The 20,394-nt window shown below is 38.6% G+C and overlaps 1 long non-coding RNA gene across 1 annotated transcript in view; it reads right to left on the bottom strand.

Moving 5' to 3' along the window:
• Positions 1–14,879: 14,879 nt before the first annotated feature.
• Positions 14,880–20,394, bottom strand: part of LOC128315542 (uncharacterized) — a 63,148-nt gene continuing 57,633 nt past the window's right edge. Inside the window, exon 3 of the long non-coding RNA XR_008298390.1 lies at positions 14,880–18,797. This is a non-coding gene — a long non-coding RNA (uncharacterized LOC128315542). The remainder of the gene's footprint in view (positions 18,798–20,394) is intronic.

Below are 20,394 nucleotides of genomic sequence, written 5' to 3'. Positions count from 1 at the left end.
GAATAGAAAATATTACAAACGAAAAGGGATTTCCAAGTTTTCTAGTCCAACTATAGATCTGAAAACTATGCGTCTGAGCAAATGACTTGTTCAAGGTAACCTAGCAAGTTAGGGGAGACCAGGAAAACAACGTGAAATTTGGTTTTCCCTCCAGGTTAATAATGTTCTGCTACTATATCCCCGTTATCTGGGAATTACCTCTCACCCTCAGAATTAGGCCCTCCGTGGCTACGTGGAGCTGAGAAATAAGTTTAGAATCTGTCACAAAGATCATGCACTATTTTTGCACAGGCTAGAACTACAGTCACCCTTACGGATGCACACAAAGGCTGTGTTGTCTTAGAGCTTTACTTAAAATGTAGTATATAATTGTATCATTGTAATTATCTGCTTTCTCCTTTAAACCTTGAGTTCTCCCTAGATTACAGTATAACGGCCATGGTTTCAAATCTAAAAATCAGGACATGTAGTCTAATAATAGGCAATGTGTTTATCCCAATACGTTTCACTTGGCTCAGTATTTGTTTGAAAATCGCCCTTCTCTGAAAGTCTCAAATTGGTTTGGACACTTACATATAGGAGTGTTACATTGACATTCATGGTGGTATATGGCAATGGAACAATTGGAAGGAATATTTAAAGTCAGGACCGCCCTGGATTGCTGGTGGGGTGAAAGAGCTATTAGGACACCATGGTTATGTCAAAAGCTTGAATGGGCAGGGAAGTGAGAATGATTGTAAGAAGGGCTCCACAAAAAACTCTTGCTTTTTTTTTCAGTAAGTGACAACTAACAAAACTACCAAGGTGAATAATATGGAGTCATTTTTGTATAGGAATAAATACTGCCATCATCAGCACTGGGAGTAGGGCAAATGAGGCTACGATGTAACATTTAAGGAAATGCTTGTATTTAATTCACTCTTGTGAATTCAGAGTGTGAATTCACTCTGTCCACAGAGTACCTCCTTAAATGTTACATGTTAGGTGCCTTTTACCTCTTACCCCATCCTCGTCCCCAGGATGTCTTGAGACAATCATTGCTGCAATACTATATACATCAATTAATTAAAGTGCATAATGATTATTCTGAATCTCCGAAACAAAACACGAAATCACTTCAGTAATTCTAGTAAGGCAGGGAAATACACTTAAAGGTTTTAAATAATTTAAAATTTTAAGTTTCAGCAAACAAGCATTAAGCTTAAATTCTCTGAATGTGCAGTCGACCAGAATGCGTCATCCCCGATATCACGACACGACTCCCGCAATGACTACACCTTATCGTTGGCACACCAACATAGATGGGCTTTCCCCTTTTCTGATTGGTCCAGAACAGTCAGCTGACCCACGCTGGGCCCATTAAACAATACCTTCAGAGAATTTGAAATTTAGATACAGAGACTGGAGGCCAGCAGCACGAGAGCATATTTATTGCCAAGTCATAGAGGCTGGGTCCACACGTTCCTGCATCAAAGTGCTGGCCCTTGCTGCCTAGTCTTGGCGGTTCACCACTTAGAGCCCATATGATGGCTTATCATCTTTTCAATAAGTCACCCTTTGGGCTGAAGTTAGCCATTAGCTTCTGTTCCTTGTAACTCCCAAAGCGAAACAGAAACAGACTCTCCTCCGTGGCAGGAATTGTGCTAGGAGCGAGGGTAATGAGGACCAACATAATACGGTTTCCACCTTTGCACATTTCACAGAGCATCCATCAATGCTAAATGTGGTATTACTCTCACTTATTTGATTATTGCATAATTTATTTATATAGGCCCTTATCTTTTCTTCCTATGAAGAATTGCCCTGGTGTTGTTTGACGCTGGAAATTCTAGGAAGACAGAGCCTATATACAGCTTGTGTATTAAATATAGGTTTTAACTAATGCTGATAACTTCATTTGTTCAGCTACAGGATACAATCTCTTAATAAAATGTTGCTTCATTTAAGGTAGCGTTTGATCCCGGTAAAATTTAAATATTAATCAGAGACATTTTGGAGGAAAAAACATTTTTTAAATAAAAAGTTATTTTAGAGAAAAAAAAAGAAATACCATAACCATAAGGTTCCCAGACAGCTAACAAGGGAGAAAGGAAAGAAAGTCTTTTAAATGCAAAACGCATATTTCGTGAATTTTTTTCATACTTTGTAAAATACATTTTGCTTCAAACACGCAACATCTTAGCAGCTGGAAACCTGTTGTGTGTTTAATTAAAAGGCCCACACATGTGTTTACAATACATAGAACTGTGGCCTGTGAACGGATCCCGGGGGTGTTGGGTCAGACTTTGGCCTCATTGAACTCCACTCTGGAGGTCATGGGAAAGGGGGTACTTGTTTGAGTTTTCTCCTTCCTAGTTCCACATTTCCTCCGCCGGCAACCGGCGTACAAACAAACTCATGTTCCAAAGGTGACGGACCCCCCTGACCTAATCTGCTCTCAAGTGCCAGACCTGTCCACACGTCCTCTGGAATAGACCGGCGTGTCTAACTCCCCCGGGACTCCCCCTACGGGATGGCACAGCTTGTCTCCCCGCCCGCCCAGGCCAGGTTTCTCTGATCGATTTGCCTTTTGCTCTCTTCTTCCTCTGGGAAGGGAGATCCTGGGCACTGACTAGGGTAAAGAGAACGAAGCTGAGATGCTGATTCTCCCTTAATGAGCTCAAGTTCTCCAGATGGCAGCAAGCGCTTGCTCGTCATGCAAATTCTTGGCAGCAGGGAGCCTGTCAAGTGGCTACTGCTGCTTATTGTTACCACCACTCCCCCACCCCCTCCACGCAAACGCCGAAGAAATACCATCTGTCTACTGCGGGGCTGAGTGGTACTTTCCAAGTCCTGCAGTCGGTGCCGCTTAGCAGCCCTGTGCCGTACGTGCAGCCCAAACAGGAGTTGCCTCAAGATGGCACCCAGTCTGGAGAAGCCCTGAGCCAGGGAGGGCCACCCCAGCAGGCAATCCCCTTCTTCCCTGGCCTGGTCCCCACCTGGCTCCACGCAGGGGCAGTTTGCGAGCCGACTTCTCCCGAGATATTTATGGAACAAAAACAGCAAGACTGGTTTTGTTTATCCCTGCGGATTCTGAGAAAGGAACAAGAGGAACTGAACTAGCAACATGTCTCCCTCCCTAGTGACCAGTGTAACCGAGAAGAGAACTGGTTCGAGAGCCCACTCCGGAAGTGAAAGGCACAGACTTGAAGAGAGAAGTTGCCTGGATCACGGAGATGATTTCCTTTTGCTTTCCTTTCTCTCTCACAAACATCCTAACTCCCGAGTAATAACGAGCTCTTCTCAAATCTAAAAATTTTCTTACGTACAAATGAAAGCTGTCGCTCAAAAGATTCCAGCTCTACGGAAGGCTCAATAACCTTGTCCATCACAGAATCCTGGGACTGCTGCAGTCATTCAATAACTGTTCATTTTTATTTTTATTGGTGTGCGTTTTGGGTCATATACACCAATGCAAATGAAAGCATAATCACAATATGCCGTATCATTTCCTCATCCCTAATGTTTTCCTCTTAATCCCAGAGATACAAGAGTTGGTTGTCCATATGCCTAAATCCAGGTTACCCTACCTTCCTCTATTTGTGCAAATCTCTTTTATTATTTTTTAAAATTTTTAGTATTAATCCCCATAGACATAGACATCAACATGCACAAAGTATGTATAATCTCCACCTTTCTAATCTACCTTCCATATAGTAGATCCTTAGATAAGGATCTCTGAAAAATACGCTATACGTACTTTGCAGTTGTGTTCTTTTCATTTTGAAGTCATACATATATATGCATATACAGTTATACGTAACAATGCATTGTGTCATTCCCAAATTTTCACCAGTGTTATGCTTTTTGATCTCTTTTGCTAATCTTCCTCGCACAGGACATCACTTTCCACTAAAGAGCCTCCTCATTCTACCCTACTTTTCACTCTGCTTTTGGGAGGTGGAATGACTTTATTTCTTTTCTTTTTTTTTTTTAATGTTTATTTTTGAGAGATGCGCGTGCATGAGTGGGGGAGGGGCAGAGAGAGAGGGAGACACAGAATCCAAAGTAGGCTCCAGGCTCTGAGCTGTCAGCACAGAGCCGGAAGCCAGCCTCGAACACATGCAATTGCCCCCTACCCTTTTGGTAACATAACTAACACTATGATAAACAGATCTTCCTACTGACAGGGAAAGAGTTCTTCTGGTGTGTGTACATTGAGAGTGGGACTGTTGGGTCACAGTTACCTCGATGGTTAATTTTACCAAGTACTGGTGATTACTGACCAAAGTGACTGCATTATCTTCTCTCCACCAGCAGTTGATATTACAAGCACTTGCTATTAGGAGGGTTTCTAATTTTTTGTCAGTCTGATAATGATGTCTCATGAGTCTTTAAATTAGTCAATATCTGCTACTTACTATTTGATCCCTATCCCCATGCTCTTTTGAATTCCTGTTCATTTATTTTATTCGTGATTGCCTGAATTTGTAGACTTTTTTGCTTATTTGCAGAAAACCAACTTGCACACTGTGTGTGCGTCCATGTAATACACTTATCATTTGTTGGTTTGCACATTATAAGTATCTTCTTTTAATCTATAACTGCCTGTTAACTTTGCCGATGGAGTCCTTTGTTAAACAGAGTGTTTATACTTGGATTTTGCCAACTATATCTTTTCCTCTTCTCATTTGTGATTTGGGATATTTTGGGGGTTTCCCCAAATGAGATCACAAAGTTAAATTCCTATATATTTTTTCCACAAAACCTTTAGATTTTTGTCTTTCAGATTTGAGTTTAATCTAGTCGGAGTGGATTTTTCTTCTTTTCTTTTTATATGGCATGAAGCATAAATTTCAAATTTATTTCCCTTCATGTGGTGACCTAATACTTCTATTCCTTGTATTAAAGAATCTGTCTTTTCTTTTCTAATCTGAGGTGACCTCAATCATATTCTTTCTTTCCTTTCGGGACTCTACTCCATTTCATAATCTACCCGTATGTGCCTAAGCTAGTACTTCATTTTTAACAATAGTTTTGTGATATGCCTTAACTTCTGTTTGGACAAATCCTTTCTTGGCTCCTTTTAAAAAATTACTTTAACTGGAATGCCTGGGTAGCTCAACAGGTTAAGCGTCCAATTCTCGGTTTCTGCTCAGGGCATGATTTCACAGTTCATGGGATAAGGCCCCATGTTGGGCTCCACACTGACAGTGCAGAGCCTGCTTGGGATGCTCTCTTTCTCCCTCTCTCTCTATCCCTCCACCACTTGTGCTCTCTCTCTCTCAAAATAAATAAAGTTAAAACATTTTTTTGACTGTTTATGGACCTTTATCTTCCTACATACATTTTAGAATCAATTTTTAAAGTTTACTCAAAAATCCTCCTGGGTTTTTGACTGAATTAAGATATAATTAATAAATAAAATTGTGAAAATTTGAAATGCATATATAATATTAAATATATCTTTAATTTTACTCATTTTTTTGTCCATTTATTATGTTAATAGTGTACTGATTCTTTTAAATTTTCTGTTATATGTAAATAAGGACATGTTTGTGTCTACCCTTCTTGTACTTGTTATATCTTATCTCATTGACAAAAGCTCCCATAATGTTTTCTCATCCCAATTGAAAATGGACATCTTGTGGGGTGCCTGGGTGACTCGGTTAAGTGTCCGACTTCAGCTCAGGTCATGATCTCAGGGTTTGTGGGTTCGAGCCCCACAATGGGCTCTGTACTGACAGCTCAGAGACTGGAGCCTGCTTCAGATTCTCTGTCTCCCTCTCTCTTCATCCCTCCCCGTCTTGCACGCATGTACGCTCTCACTCTCTCTCTCTCTCTCTCAAAAATGAATAAACATTTTAAAAAAGAAAGAAAGAAGGAAGGAAGGAAGGAAGGAAGGAAGGAAGGAAGGAAGGATGGAAGGAAGGAAGGAAGGAAAGAAAGAAAGAAAGAAAGAAAGAAAGAAAGAAAGAAAGAGAGAGAAAGAGAGAGAGAGAGAGAGAGAGAGAAAGAAAGAAAGAAAGAAAGAAAGAAAGAAAGAAAGAAAGAAAGAAAGAAAGAAAGAAAGAAAGAAAAAAACGGACATCTTGTCTTCTTCCCAACTGTTAATGGGTTGGACCTGAAACTCCTCCATGAGGGCTGATATTTGCTGTAGGTTTTTGTCACATAGCTTTGTCATGCCCAGAATTTCTTATGAGTTGAAATGACTCACATTATTTGGTGACACTTCAAAAGCATAAAAGCTTACACTTTCAAGTAGACCACTACAAAAAAGTGAGTGAGCGAATCTCACTAGCAGTCAAAAACGCTTAAAGTTTCCATCATCTTGTTGACACCTACTTTTTCAGATATGAATCCAGCCATCTTTTTGATGGTATTTTGTATCCGTTACTTTCATTTGCTTTCTCATTTGACAAAACATGAGTTTCAAGACACAAAAAGCATTTGCTTCCCACTAATCCTACAGTAATGGAGTAACATACCTTAACTTTGACATGCTCTAACAGTGGAGCACCAGCCTTGACCTACTTACAAGATCAGTATTCCTGTATTTGTTTTATTACCTGAAACTTCCCAAAACACTGCACCATATTCAAATCTCCATCCCTTGGTTCCTTTCTCTTTATTTTTTCCATGTAGCTGTTAAGGTCTCATAAAGTTAGGTCTTCATTTGTTTCCTTGTATTTGGGATTATGCATGTGCCAAGTAGGTTTATTCCCGTCTTCAAAACCTCACTCCCTTCCTTGATAATAAGGGCATATGATTTCCTACTGCCATCAAATCTTTTATAAATGGGAGAATGAAAGGATAACAGCATAAAAGACAGTACTTTAAGCACATAATAACTCTTATATTTAAATGTGTAGAGTAGTTGGGGCACCTGGGTGACTCAGTTGGCTAAGCATCCGACTTCAGCTCAGGTCATGATCTCATGGTTTGTGAGTTTGAGCCCCTTATCGGGCTCTGCACTGACAGTTCAGAGCCTGGAGCCTGCTTTGGATTCTGTGTCTCCCACTCTCTCTGTGTCCCTCCCCAACTTGTGCTCTCTCTCTCTCTCTCAAAAGTTAAGTAAATAAGTATTAAAAAATTGTTTTTAATAACACTGCTGTTTTGTTTTCTATATCAATTGGCATGAGTCTTAATAAATACACGTTCAATTCAGTTCAATTTAATTCTCATTGATAGTGAAGACAAATATACTGGAAAAGACATAGTACAGTGGTTCTTTTATTTTTTTTTATGTTTATTTATTTTGAGAGAGACAGAGACAGTGCGAGCTGGGGAGGAGCAGAGAAAAAGAGAAAATCTCAAGCAGACTCTGCACTGTCAGCTCAGAGGCCATGTGGGGCACAAACTCAAGAAACTGTGAGATCATGACCTGAGCTGAAATCAAGAGTCAGACACTTCACCGACTGAGCTACCCAGGCGCCCCTAGTCCAGTGGTTCTTAAATGTTAGCATATAACAGAATCATCTGAGGGCTTATGAAAGCATAGATTTCTAAGCTCCATCCCAGAATGTCAGATTTAGAAGGTCTAGGGTGGGGCTGCATGTGCATTTCTAGTAAGTTCTCAGGTGTGCTGATGCTGTGGCCCAAAGAACCACTTTAGCATCCCTACTTTCATTTAATATTGATCTTCTCATAGACAAATAATTTTTTATTCTAGATTCAAGCTGCATTTTGTGTTTTGAGCCAACAATTATTACATCTTTAACTTATCCCACTGTATTTCACTGAAATATATGAAATTGTTGCTATTCATCCAGTTTTAAGCATTAACATTGAAATTGCATATGATTTACCCTAATTTTAAACTTAACCAAGGGAAAATTTTTTCAATATTTATTTTTATTCAGACAAAAAAGCTTCCTGATTACAGCTCTCACACAGTCAAGTTCTCAGCCTGAAGAGTCTGGTTACTTCCTCAGGCTCAAGTTATATCTTGCTTAGTTCCACAGAGGAGGATAATAGGAAGAAAATGTTCTTTGCCTGAGATACAGCATACAGTTAGAAAATTCTTGAAAACCAGATAGTGTATCTTCAAAGGAGTAGGTCATAGCTTTTGGGATTAATTTTCTTTGTTAGGCTTCTTTTCATGTCAAAGTACTAAAACTGAAAGTTTTTTATTTACTTTGAGAGAGAGAGAGAGAACGCAAATGGGAGAGGGACAGAGAGAGAGGGAGAGAGTGAATCCCAAGCTGGCCCCACACTGTCAGTGTAGAGCCTGATGCAGGGCTCGATTTCACAAACCATGAGATCATGACCTGAGCTGATCAAAAGTAGGTCGCTTAACCGGCTGAGCCATCCGGGCACTCCAAAATATCTTCTGATATGCCAGACAATTTGCATCAAACAATAGTTTTATGGGTTAAATATCAAGAAAACAGACGTTGATGAAGAGACCATTTTTTCCTTAAGGTATACTAGAGGTTTAAAAATCATAGCTAACAAGGCATATTCAGTATTGTTGGATTTAACGCAAAATGCTAAAAAAAAAAAAAAAGAAATTTAATTAAAAAAATATAATTGTGCAAATTTGAATATTTTTCTAAATTTTTCCCCAGTTTTCACATTCTTTTTTATTTTCTTTTAGAGAGCATGAGTGGGGGAGAGGGGCAGAGGGAGAGAGGCAGAGAGAGAGAGGGAGAGAGAGAGAGAATCTCGAGCAGGATCCACCCTCAGCGTGGAGCCCAACACAGGGCTCAATCCCATGACCCTGGAATCATGACCTGAACCTAAATCTAGAGTCAGATGTTCAACCTACGGAGTTACCCAGGCCCCCCTCTCACATTTATTTTTTTTTAATTCAGTTTATGGTTTGGGGGCGCCTGGGTGGCTCAGTCAGTTGAGCGTCCGACTCCAGCTCGGGTCATGATCTCGCAGTCCGTGAGTTCAAGCCCCTCATTGGGCTCCGTGCTGACAGCTCAGGGCCTGGAGCCCGCTTCGGATTCTGTGTCTCCCTCTCTCTCTCTGCCCCTCCCCCACTCGAGCTCTGTCTCTCTCTGCCTCTCAAAAATAAAGAAAAGTAATAAAAAAAATGTTTTAATTTATGGTTTGTACTATGCCCAGAAACACAGCAGGATGTTCAATGATGTCCCAATCTATTAAGAAAATTCTTATGTTTAAGTCTTAGGAATGAAGTTCTTGTTCATGGTTGGGTTTCCTATGTAGAAAATCAATTTGTGAGTCTAAAATGAAACCAATTTCCAATGACAGGCTTGGGAATTTAGCTATGACAGTCATACATACGAACTGCACCTGTCATCATAATAACTTCCAGCCAATCAGACTAACCGAGTCTTTGTTGTACCCAATTCTGCTGCAAGTTGGAGAGCCAGTGATTCTAATCTTCACATTTAAATTGATAGTACCTGGGAAATTGGACTGTCAGTGAAGAAATTTTTTAATTGTCCAAAATATGTTTTGCCCTGTTGAATTTCTTCATAAATGCTATTTTTTACAAAAAAAAAAGCATTTTGGCAAACAAACGATCATTTTTACCCATCATAACATTTTAAAAAAATGACAGAATATTTTGTCATTCATAACCACAACTGTGTTATTCTTTTCTCATTATGTAGGTAATTTTATCCCATTCCATCTTATTTCTCCTTTTCTTTTTTTTCTTTTCCCTGAATAACACAACCTGGTACAAAGTGGTTAGTTTTTGTTTAAATTTCTACATCCGAACTTTGCATCGTATAGTTGTGATATTGGCTTCTTCTATCAGCAACTACTCTGTGATTCCAATATCTTACTGAGTATGACTTGGGAAGTGGGAAGCTTGTTTTAACTTACATAAGAACATGGACTTTTAAAACAGAGAAACGTGCATTTTAATCCTAATTATGCCACTAATTATCTCTGTGACCTTAAGCAAGTAACTTACTTTCTTGAAATCTTAAATTTTTCCCTTTTAAAATAAGTATATAAAAACTTGCCTCTCTATGAGAAAAATCAGCACAGGTCCTGAAATTTAGGTGAAACACAAAAGTTTTGGAAGGCAATAGTATTAATACATTACCTGAAAATACCATATTTGAAAAGTTAAAAATATCGGATTAACCTCCATCATATCTGAAGCTGATTTGAATTTTAAGAAATTAATTCATCCCACAAGTATATATCTTGCATATCTGTCAAGTTTGGGATTTGGCTTGCCCATGAAATTTACATCAGAGTTTAGAGCTACCCATGGGAGCAACTTATAGGGTGAGTCCCTAAAGCAATGTAACAGCCAAGCAGTCTACTAGGAACTTTGTACGTAATCCACAAAATACTACTTTGGACCAGGTTTTGGTCTCTTTTTCCCCAAAGCCTATGTTCTATTGCAACATCGTACTGTGAAATGGAAGGCTGGGTCTTACTCCTGGCAGAGCAGAGCTTTGTGATATCTCATCCTATCTAATATATCACATCTCCTAACATGCCATTATTTTACAGATAGCTAAGAAAGATTAAACAGCTGACCGTGAAATTATAGCTCATCCTTTTTTCTCTTAAAATTTTAATTTCATCCGTACTAAAAGAGCCCATTTAGACTCATTCAGAATTATATATTAGTCTTATGCATGCGTGTATAGAAAGGAAAACATAAGCAAAATTGATGGGTGAAGGCATCTGAAAGGCTTTTTCATATTTCAAGTTCAACTCTACTAAATCATGTTTTGTACAAGAATTGTTAACGTCTGTGATTTTCCACACAAAAGCATCATCTGTGCCATTAAGAGCATTGGTGATGCAGCATTTCTTACAAAAGAGCTCTATCATCGTGTCCAGAATTTTCTTCCAAGCCCCTGGCACTAATCCTGTCAGTTTTTATGCACATGTGCAAACAATAGCATCCACAATGGGAGTACCACCTAGCCACCAGCAATTGTAAAACAACTAATTTCAGAGGTGAAAATATGAAAAATGTACATCTTGGAATCAGTAAAGTGCAGTGCTTGCCGAAAGAGCTATAACTGGTTAAGTAGAACTATTTTACTGGTTTATAGAAGTTGATAATCAGTTTTTGAATATAAAAAGATAGTGTTCTGTTGATTTGTATTTTGTCCCATTTTTTTTTCTCCTTTATTCTTCTGGAATTACTATTTGTCTCTGATTCTCTTAAATTCCATGAAACAGAAACTGACCACAGTGACCAAGGCAACTAGGGATTTATTTTTCTCACATCACCAGCAAGACTCGAGGTAGAAACTCTAGGGCAAGTGGGAGGCACCACAATGCGAACCAAAGATCTACGCTGCTATTTTTTATCTGCTGAGGCTCAAATGTTGTCATATGGTCATGGTTGCAAGATGGTCAGTGCCTTATGGCCACATCCCCAAGAGGAACTGGGGAAGAACAAAGGGTGAACGTCATCATGGAAACACCAGTCCTTCTTCATCGGGTTTCTTCGTACATCCTACTGGCTGGCACTGGGTTATACAACAAACCTAATTTCAAAAGAGTCTGAGGGGAGAAATACTTTTTTTTAACTGGGAATATTGCTTCTCTGATTATTTGGGGGCTCTCTTGGTAAAAAAAAAAAAGTGGAAGATGATTATTGGTAGGAAAGTAGCTCTACCTACTTACTATCACTCTATGGCCCCCAAAGTTCAAAAGTATGAAGTCGTATGCTTGCCATATGCACACGAAAGGTTTTGGTTTTGCTAATGCAATTGGGTAGGACTTTACTGGGAGTTAAAGAAATCTCTTTGATAATGTAACTAATTAATATATTGTACATCCTTGTCTCCATAAAAAGCATTAGCTGTAAAGTAAAAACAAATAAAAGACATCAAAACACTTAAGAAGAATTAAAGGCACATAATATTGTCATAGTTTTCTAATCCAGAACATTGCTTTACACGTAACAAGCATTTAATGAATGTATATAGTATGAATCTGTAAGTATTTGTATCACTTTTCAAAAGACTCAGATTTTATTTTTTTCCTACATCACACTGGGAGGACAGATCCCTATGAAAGTGATGTAATAATAATCCCTTACATGTGTACAACATTTAACCCCAGGTACTTTCTGCCACATTCAAATTTCAACTTCCAAAAAGTTAAATTATAAAAGATATTTACATATTAATCATAAATTGCTATAATCTTTCCACTAGCAAACAAAGCAATATGTCCTTTGATATACAGTCACACTTGCATGAAAGTTTCACTTCTGAAGTGTTTACCGTTGCTTCTTCACCTGTCTCACCCTCACCTTGTCTCAGCCTTTTGTTCCTCTTAACCGTTACTTTAACTCTTTCACCCATATATAGACTTGAACTTCGCTATTTTTCAGGAAATCCTTACACTTATACCATGATTCTTTGTTATTCCCTATACCAGTAAGGATAAACCATTGTAAACTCTCCCTTTGTAACTAGGCTGCCCTTCCTTCTCTCTCCGTCTCCAGTTGTCTCAGTTTTCTGGATCCTGCTTCCACTAGGCACGTGCAGAAAATACACTTTACTGTGATCCTTCTTACTCGGACCCTTCTCTTAGGAAGATACTGCCTCGACAACTGTATAATTCTACAAGTTTTTAATCCGGAGTCATCACTTATGCTATTCCACTGACATCTGGTTTGTACTAATTTTTAGGTCTCTTACAGACAATTGCCAATCATTACAATACTCGAACCTTCAAGTTCATTGATTTTCAATTTCACAATCATTATTAGACTTCTGTGGAGGGTTTTGGGGGGTTTGGTTTTTGTTTTTGTTGGTTGTTTTTTTTTTACTGTTTTGCAAGACTTTTGAGGTTCCTTCTGTTTATAAAAGCCTACATAATCTATATTACTTTTTATCTCCATTATATGCTAGGCTACTAGGAATTGGGGAATTATGTCTAAATAATCTCTGTACTTCTACAACCCAGCAGGGTCTAGAAATACACAATAAATTGTTGGATGAATGAATGGCTCTCCTACCACATTTTTTATTGTTCCCCTTTACAATTAACAATCTGTTTAAGTGATGTGCTCATTTCACTAGTCATTTGACATGAGCAGGCTGAATCCAAGGAGCACCCTCATCATTGTTCCTGTGTTCAGCTTCTAAAGTAAACATACACACATCAAACTTGAAGAACATCCAGATTGATGTGCCTGGAATCTTATTCTCTTTGGGCAAACACTGTGAGCTGCCTTCCTGTTTGCAGTGTTGTTTCATTAGGTCATGAAAAGGGCTCCATCAGAAGGCTGGCATGCCCCATTAGTGGAATTACACTCAACTAAGGTTCAAAAAGTGTTGGCAACAAAAAAACACTTGATCCATACTACTGGTTTTTATACGTTACTTTGCTGACTTCTCTACTGCCTAGGTTTTCATGTGCATCTTCTTCTCCTCACAGAATACCCCAAGAATTTTCGTTGGCCCTTGATTTCATGTCTCCAACATTTATTAAACACCTCTTTGGAAAAATGCACCCCCAACCCCACTGCTCATGCTCCATCCATCCCAGAGTCTAATCTCTCCTAAATTGGCCTACCCCTGATACTAATGCTAAACGTTTTTGTAGCCATGCGATTGTCCTGTTGGAAATGGTATCCACTGAAGGTAGAAGGTGATCTCGGTGGTAATGATACTGGAATGATGTAAACTATAAAAATTAAAAACTATGACTTCAAAGACAGATTTTAGAGAGTGAATAAACTGAGTTCTTTTCTCCTCTGCAGTTACATTCTCCGGAGCCTACAATCTAGATATTATTGAGGAGAAAGACGACTACTACCATATGGAAGTCAAAATGAGAGTTAGGCAAGGTGGTCAGCATAAGTTTGGACCAATGACTGAGGAACAACAATACTGAGGAGCACCAATAACCAGTCAGTAACTTAATTTCTGAGTAATAATTATACTCAGTTGCTATCTAGTATATTTAAGGAAGTTGTGTTAAGGGCTACTGGCCATGCTGTGTGGTAGTAAGGGACAGGCCCATGTCCACCCATTTCAGAAAGAGTCAAGGAGAGTGCAGTGTTCCTTGAAGCCAAAAGGAAATGGCAATTGTGGTTAGTGAGATCCCAATGGAAAGGACCAGCTCCTGGGGTATGTTGGTGTTCTGAGCACCAGCAACCCTCCCTACACTGGGATTTGTCCTCTACTGCTAAACTTGCAGTCAAATAACTTGCTATTATTGGGGGCGCCTGGGTGAATCAGTCAGTTAAGTGTCTGACTTCTGCTCAGATCATGATCTCACAGTTCACGGGTTCAATCACCACATCGAGCTCTGTGCTGACAGCTCTGAGCCTGGAGCCTGCTTTGGATTCTGTGTTTCCATCTCTCTCTGCCCCTCCTCTGCCCTCTCTCTCTCAAAAAAAAAAAAAAAAAAAAAAAAAAAAAAAAAAAAAATTCAAAGAACTTGCTATTATTAAGAGATCTGGGGGTGGGGAATGGGGGGAAAATGTTCCTACAGAGCATTCTGTGTGTTACTTATTTTGGATAGAAGGATAGAAAAATGAACAACTCTGACCAGAAGGAGCTTACATTCTAGGAGAACAAGTAGCCAATGAAACAAGCAATTATACTGTAGTATGTGACATGAAAATAATACGTACAATGTGAGGGTCTATCTTTCTTGGATACCTTCAATAACATAGTAATTCTGTTTGTCTCTCCTTTTTTAAGGCTTTCTTTGTTGTACTACAACAACCTCAGAATTTTAAAACTTTAAACACTGCCTCCTATTACAATATAACAAACCCTGTGTTTACCATGTAAAATACCCTATAGTTTGCTGGGAGTCCTTAAAGCCATAGAATTAAATGATTCATTTCCTGAGAACTTCAATTATACTAGATTTTTAGAGATGGCTTTATTTTAATATTAAAATAATCACTGAAATATTATAGAGTGCAAAATTAATGATCAAATTTTTTAATGTCGCTAGAGAATTCAAATTCAAAGATATTGTGTGCTTACTTACAGCAAAGGTTCTATTCCCAGACCCTCAGGAGTAATGGGTGCTTAGTGGAATATTTTAAGAAATCTTAATTAAAAATTGTAGTGAGGGGTACCTGGGTGGCCCAGTCAGATCAGCATCTGACTCTCAGTTTTGGCTCAGGTCATGATCTCACAGTTTCGTGGGTTCGAGCCCCACGTCCAACTCTGTGCTGACAGTGAAAAGTCTGCTTGGGGTTCTCTCTCTCTCTCTCTCTCTCTCTCTCTCTTTCTCTCCCTATCGTTCTGCACCCCCCATTCATGCTGTCTCTGTCTCTCTCAAAATGAATAAACTTAAAAATAAATAAACAAACAAATAAACAAAAACTGTGATACCAGCCCATATGCCATGATTCTCCTTTTTAAAGCAAAAGATATACACATATACAAAGAATACATTTAATGTATATGTAAGTTATCAAGAATAATATAATGAAATACTGCATTACCCTTACCATGTATCTCATCCGGTCCCCCACACCACTACCCTGGAATTTTTACATCCCGTTTTTTGTTCAATATTTCTTATGACATACACATACCCTAAGCCGTATATTGCTTTTGTATGAGTTGCATATTTGAAAAATTTTTATAAAGGTACTCCCACCGTATTATCCGGCTGAAAATAAATTTTTCACTCACATTGGTGTTTGTAGCTATTGTTTACTGATTTTCACAGCTGTATAATTGACATGGTATAAAGAAGACAAAACAAAGTTTTACATATTCTCATGTCAATAAACTTTAAGTTTGTTTCCAGACATTCACTTTTATATACATGGCTGCTGTGAACATTATTGTACGTGTTTCCTGGTGTACATGAGCAAAGATTACTGTGTTTATCTACGAGGGATTTTCTGGGTCATAGGATATGCACATTTTTAACTCTACAAAATAGTGCCAAATCGCTTTCCAAACTATTTATACTATTTCCTTTCCAAAATACATGAGTTGTTATTGCTTTATATCCTTTACAACGTTCATTATTGCCTGGCTTTTTGATATTTGCCAATTTGTAGAGTTGAAAGGGTATCTGAGAGTTCAGCTTGCCCTTCCTCCGTGTCTTACAAAACTGACCTTTTATTCATGTCTATTGGCCTCTGAGTTTCTTCTTCTGTGAAATGATACTCAGGTAGTCCTCCTCCCCTCACCCCTGTATTTCTATTAAGTTATTCATTTTACTGGTTTTATTTTATTGATTTTGTATAACCGAGTTTAGTTAAAGGTGCTGCATGGACGATCTGTGCTTGACATGTTTATTTATGTGCTTGGCATGTTTTTTACATCTTCTAATGAAAATAGTTCTTAACCTCAATGTATGTAGGTAATCAACTTTTTCATTGAAGTTTGTCCTCCAGTAGGAAAACTTCTTCCTATTCCTAAGTAGGAGTAAAGGTAAGAAATTGTTTCTCCTTTGAGGACTGAATATCATAGCAAATTGAGAAGGGCTACTGGCTGATACTCATTTAACAGACTAGCCTGAATAACCAACACTCCCTATGTTCTCTATAAAAAAAAATTGAATTTTCCAAGTTAATAAATTGCTTCTTTGTTATGGTCCATTGCAGACACCATCACAATATTTCCCTACATGTACTCTTCATTGCAAAGTGATCCAGCTGCCCTCTTCCATGGTGAGCCGGTCTCTCTTTCCACTCCTTGCATCTGGAGGATATCCATGTGACCGCCTTGGTCAGTGGAACTTTAGCAAATGGGTGCAAGCAGAGGCTTGAAAATTGCTTATGCTTTTGGAGTTTGCATTCTTGCAGCTTTATGGAATTCTGAGATATCTATGAAAAGAAGCCTGGGCTGGTCTGTTAGAGGAGAGAAACCATGTTTTATTCGAAACAAGTTACCCTAGTGAGACCATCTTAGGAGCCCCAGTTAAGCTAGCCAGGTCCGAAGTACTCAACTAACCCAGAATCAGGTGGACAATAGATGTTTGTTGTTTCAAGTTAACGAAGTTTGGGAAGATGTGCTATGCAGCAAAAGCTGATACATTACACAAGACTGACTTCTATTTCTGCTAATTACTTTATTTGTTTATGGGATCAGAGGCTGCTAGTGTCAAGAATTCATTATCTCCTTCTTCCTTTATGTAGCAGATGTTCCCCCTTGATCTAGATACATGGGCAGCTCTGGACTACATTTTCCAGCCATCTTGCAGCTATGTAAGGCCATGTGACTAGTTTTGGGCCAGTAGAATGTGAGTAACAATGGCAAGTTTAACTTCAGGGTGTCTTCTTAAACATAATACTGTTTGCATTGGACTCTCTCCTTGCCCCTTCCTCCACTCCCCTTGTGTGCACTGGAATGTAGGCGTAGCATAGTTCACCTTTAACTAAGCAAGAAAAGAAAACACCCAGGGGCGCTTGGGTGGCTCAGCCGGTTAAGGGTCCGGCTACGGCTCAGGTCATAATCTCACAGCTGGTGAGTTTGAGCCCTGCATCAGGCTCCATGCTGACAGCTCAGAGCCTGGAGCCTGCTTCAGATTCTGTGTGTGTGTTTCTCTCTGCCCCTTCCCCACTCACACTCTGTCTCTCTCTCAAAAATAAATAAACATTTTTTTAAAAAGTTAAAAAAAAGAAAAAGAAAAAAACACCTCAGGGGTTATTGTTTAGAGTCATCTGATTTTGAACTGTTCTCTGAAAATTTATTTCTGCCATATTAAAGCCACTCTGTTGGATTTATTTATTATAGCAACTTAACCTGTATTTTAAATAATATATTTACCAAGAGTCAGTTGTGTTCGTCTTCAAACTTATTTATGACAGATGTACTTGTTATTATAATTACATGATTTTTTTAAATATTTTACCCAATGAAATATGAGTGTAAAATAAAAATAAGTTATTGTTTCTATGATAACTAATTTGAATATTTTGGAGCAATTCAGTAAAGGCAAGTCACTAAGAGTTAGGTATGAATGAGACAATTGGCAATGACAGGGAGAAAATCATCAAAACCTGAAGGATTTTTCCCTCAGAAAATCATGATCAAAATGTCTTTAAATTCTCCCTTAAGGACAGAAGAATGTTGTAAGGATGTTATTATGTGTGAGATTTGTACAAAAAAAGATAACTCTAAGATCCAATTGGCAGACATATTTAAAGAAAAGACTTTGACCCAAGATTATAAATGTAACAAATAAAAGTAAATTAATACGCTTTAGGATAGTATAGAACATCCAAAAAAAACTTTTTTGTTTTAACTATTATTCCCTGATTTGCCTATTTTTATTTTTTTTTTGATGAACTAAACAAATATTGGTCCTAATGACATTAGCTAAGAGAACACCCAACTATAATCTCTTCAAGCATGTGTTGATCATGTCTAGTTGAAGTAAAGTAGGATTGGATTTGGGGCAAAACACAAGTGGTGAGAATGACAGCAACCAGAGTGAGCATGCACTTTGCAAAGGGAAACTACAACCTGACTCTAGGAAATTGTTGCCATGTGGCGTTCAACCAAAATTTCCAGATATTTCCATTTGGTAGAACTTAGACATTGGTGTGTGTGTGTGTGTGTGTGTGTGTGTGTGTGTGTAAACTGTAGGTTTTAAATGTCAATAACTGTGGTGGAGACTGGTAACTACCTATCAAAATACCTTCTCCTCTTTCACTAGACCACATTTATCAAGCTTCTCTTCATTTATCTGGGGCCACATGACTAGGTTTTAGCCAATATCAAGTATGCAGAAATGATTGCTGTTTTCTTTCTGGGTCTGATGTATAACATGTTATGAGATCCTTTCTCCTTCCGCTGCTTGCAATGCTGGTAACTGGAGCGTCCATGTAAGGCATGTAATGAAGAAGATAGAGTTGTCTTCATCCTAGGTCCATGAACGACTACATGAACAGAGTCCTTTCTCCACCTCCCAACCTGGAACACAGGAAAATCCAGTCTGGATTGAGTGGAGAATAAATGTCAATTGCAGTAGAGCAATTACATTTTGAGTTTATTGGTTATACCATTTAATCAACACTAACCAATGTGACTGTTACCAACTTCAATGTAAAATATTATGCAGGGCAAGATTCAGTCCTCTGAGCCCCCATTTTAGAACCTGCATTTAAGCATCTTCTTACATTCACCTCCCCTTCCAGAAAATGCAGAGGCCACTTTATTATTTTTCTTCCTTCTGAGTCTCTCTCCTTTCACAGCCCTTTTTGAAAAAGATGATGAACTGAGTTACTTCTTTCTTTTCTTGTTTTCATTTTACCCTTCTCCATTCTATCCCTTTCTCTTTCTTTATGCTGCCTGTATCATTGGCTTTTCATTTTAGCTTTTCCTTTAGATTCCCTCCTTTTGAAGCTATCTGCACAAATGTAAAAACATTGCGCGTGCCCAAACTCCCAACACCCACGTTCTGACAGTTCTGATTTCCTTGTCCATTTTCATTTTTTTCAGTGAGGTTTTCATAAATTATACCCACACCCTGGCCTTACAATCCTCAGCACTAATAAATATTTTTAAAAATAAATGGATCTGAAAGATGGCGATTGGAGCAGAGCCATGTGGAGAGGGACACCAGGTAACAATGCTCGTGTGCCAACAGTGACCCAAGGCCTCACCCCTTTTCCTGTTCCCTCACTCCACTTTTGCTGGCTTTCATCGTTATTAATTTTTCTTGCTAGCAACTTCTTTTCTAACAAATGGTCCAAACTAAATGGTAATGTTTTAAATAGATTTTTCCATGTGGTTCTTTGTAAAAAGTGCTAGTCTGCCAGAATGGGGCCCAGTTGTCACAACACTACCAGTAGCACTTGCTATAGATTGGGCACCATTCTAAATGACTTCCTGCAATTCAACGAGACTCACAACAAAAACTATGAGATTGGTAGTAGAAGTAGTATTGCCCCACTTTATAGATGAAAAAACTAAGTCACAAAGTGTCCGTGTAAGTTTCTGAAGACAGAAACTAGGTGAGACAACTAGTCAGATGAAGAATTGGTATCGGAGCCCAGAGAGATTGGCTCTATTCTGACTCTAGAGCCTTCTCGGAACCACAACACCACAAGCGACGATCCTAGGGCACAACAGAAGGATCTTTTCCAAAGTCCTACCAGAGAACCCCAGGTTTTGTAAGTCATGGTATAAGACTTGTTCCAATCAATCAGACATTTTCTCTGTACTTCCAACTGCCTTTCTGTGTTGGGCACCCACATCTTACAAAGCTTTACAACATACTGTATCTAATTAGAATCTTCCACAGAACCTCGTATCTCGCAATACCTTCATTTTTGGCAGACATCTACAAAACAAATACGTTGATGGCCTAGTCTACATTTGGGTGCACCAGTTGTAATAGTTTCAAATTCTTGAATATTAAAAATACCTCTTGCTTAATTGTTTATGGACACAATATCTACATATTTGATAATATCTTTTTTTTTAACGTTTATTTATTTTTGAGACAGAGAGAGACAGAGCATGAATGGTGGAAGGGCAGGGAAAGAGGGACACACAGAATCGGAAG

The sequence above is a fragment of the Acinonyx jubatus genome, chromosome B2, assembly GCF_027475565.1.
Source record: "Acinonyx jubatus isolate Ajub_Pintada_27869175 chromosome B2, VMU_Ajub_asm_v1.0, whole genome shotgun sequence".
Classification (NCBI taxonomy): Eukaryota; Metazoa; Chordata; class Mammalia; order Carnivora; family Felidae; genus Acinonyx; species Acinonyx jubatus.
This window is presented reverse-complemented; position numbering and strand designations above follow the sequence as displayed.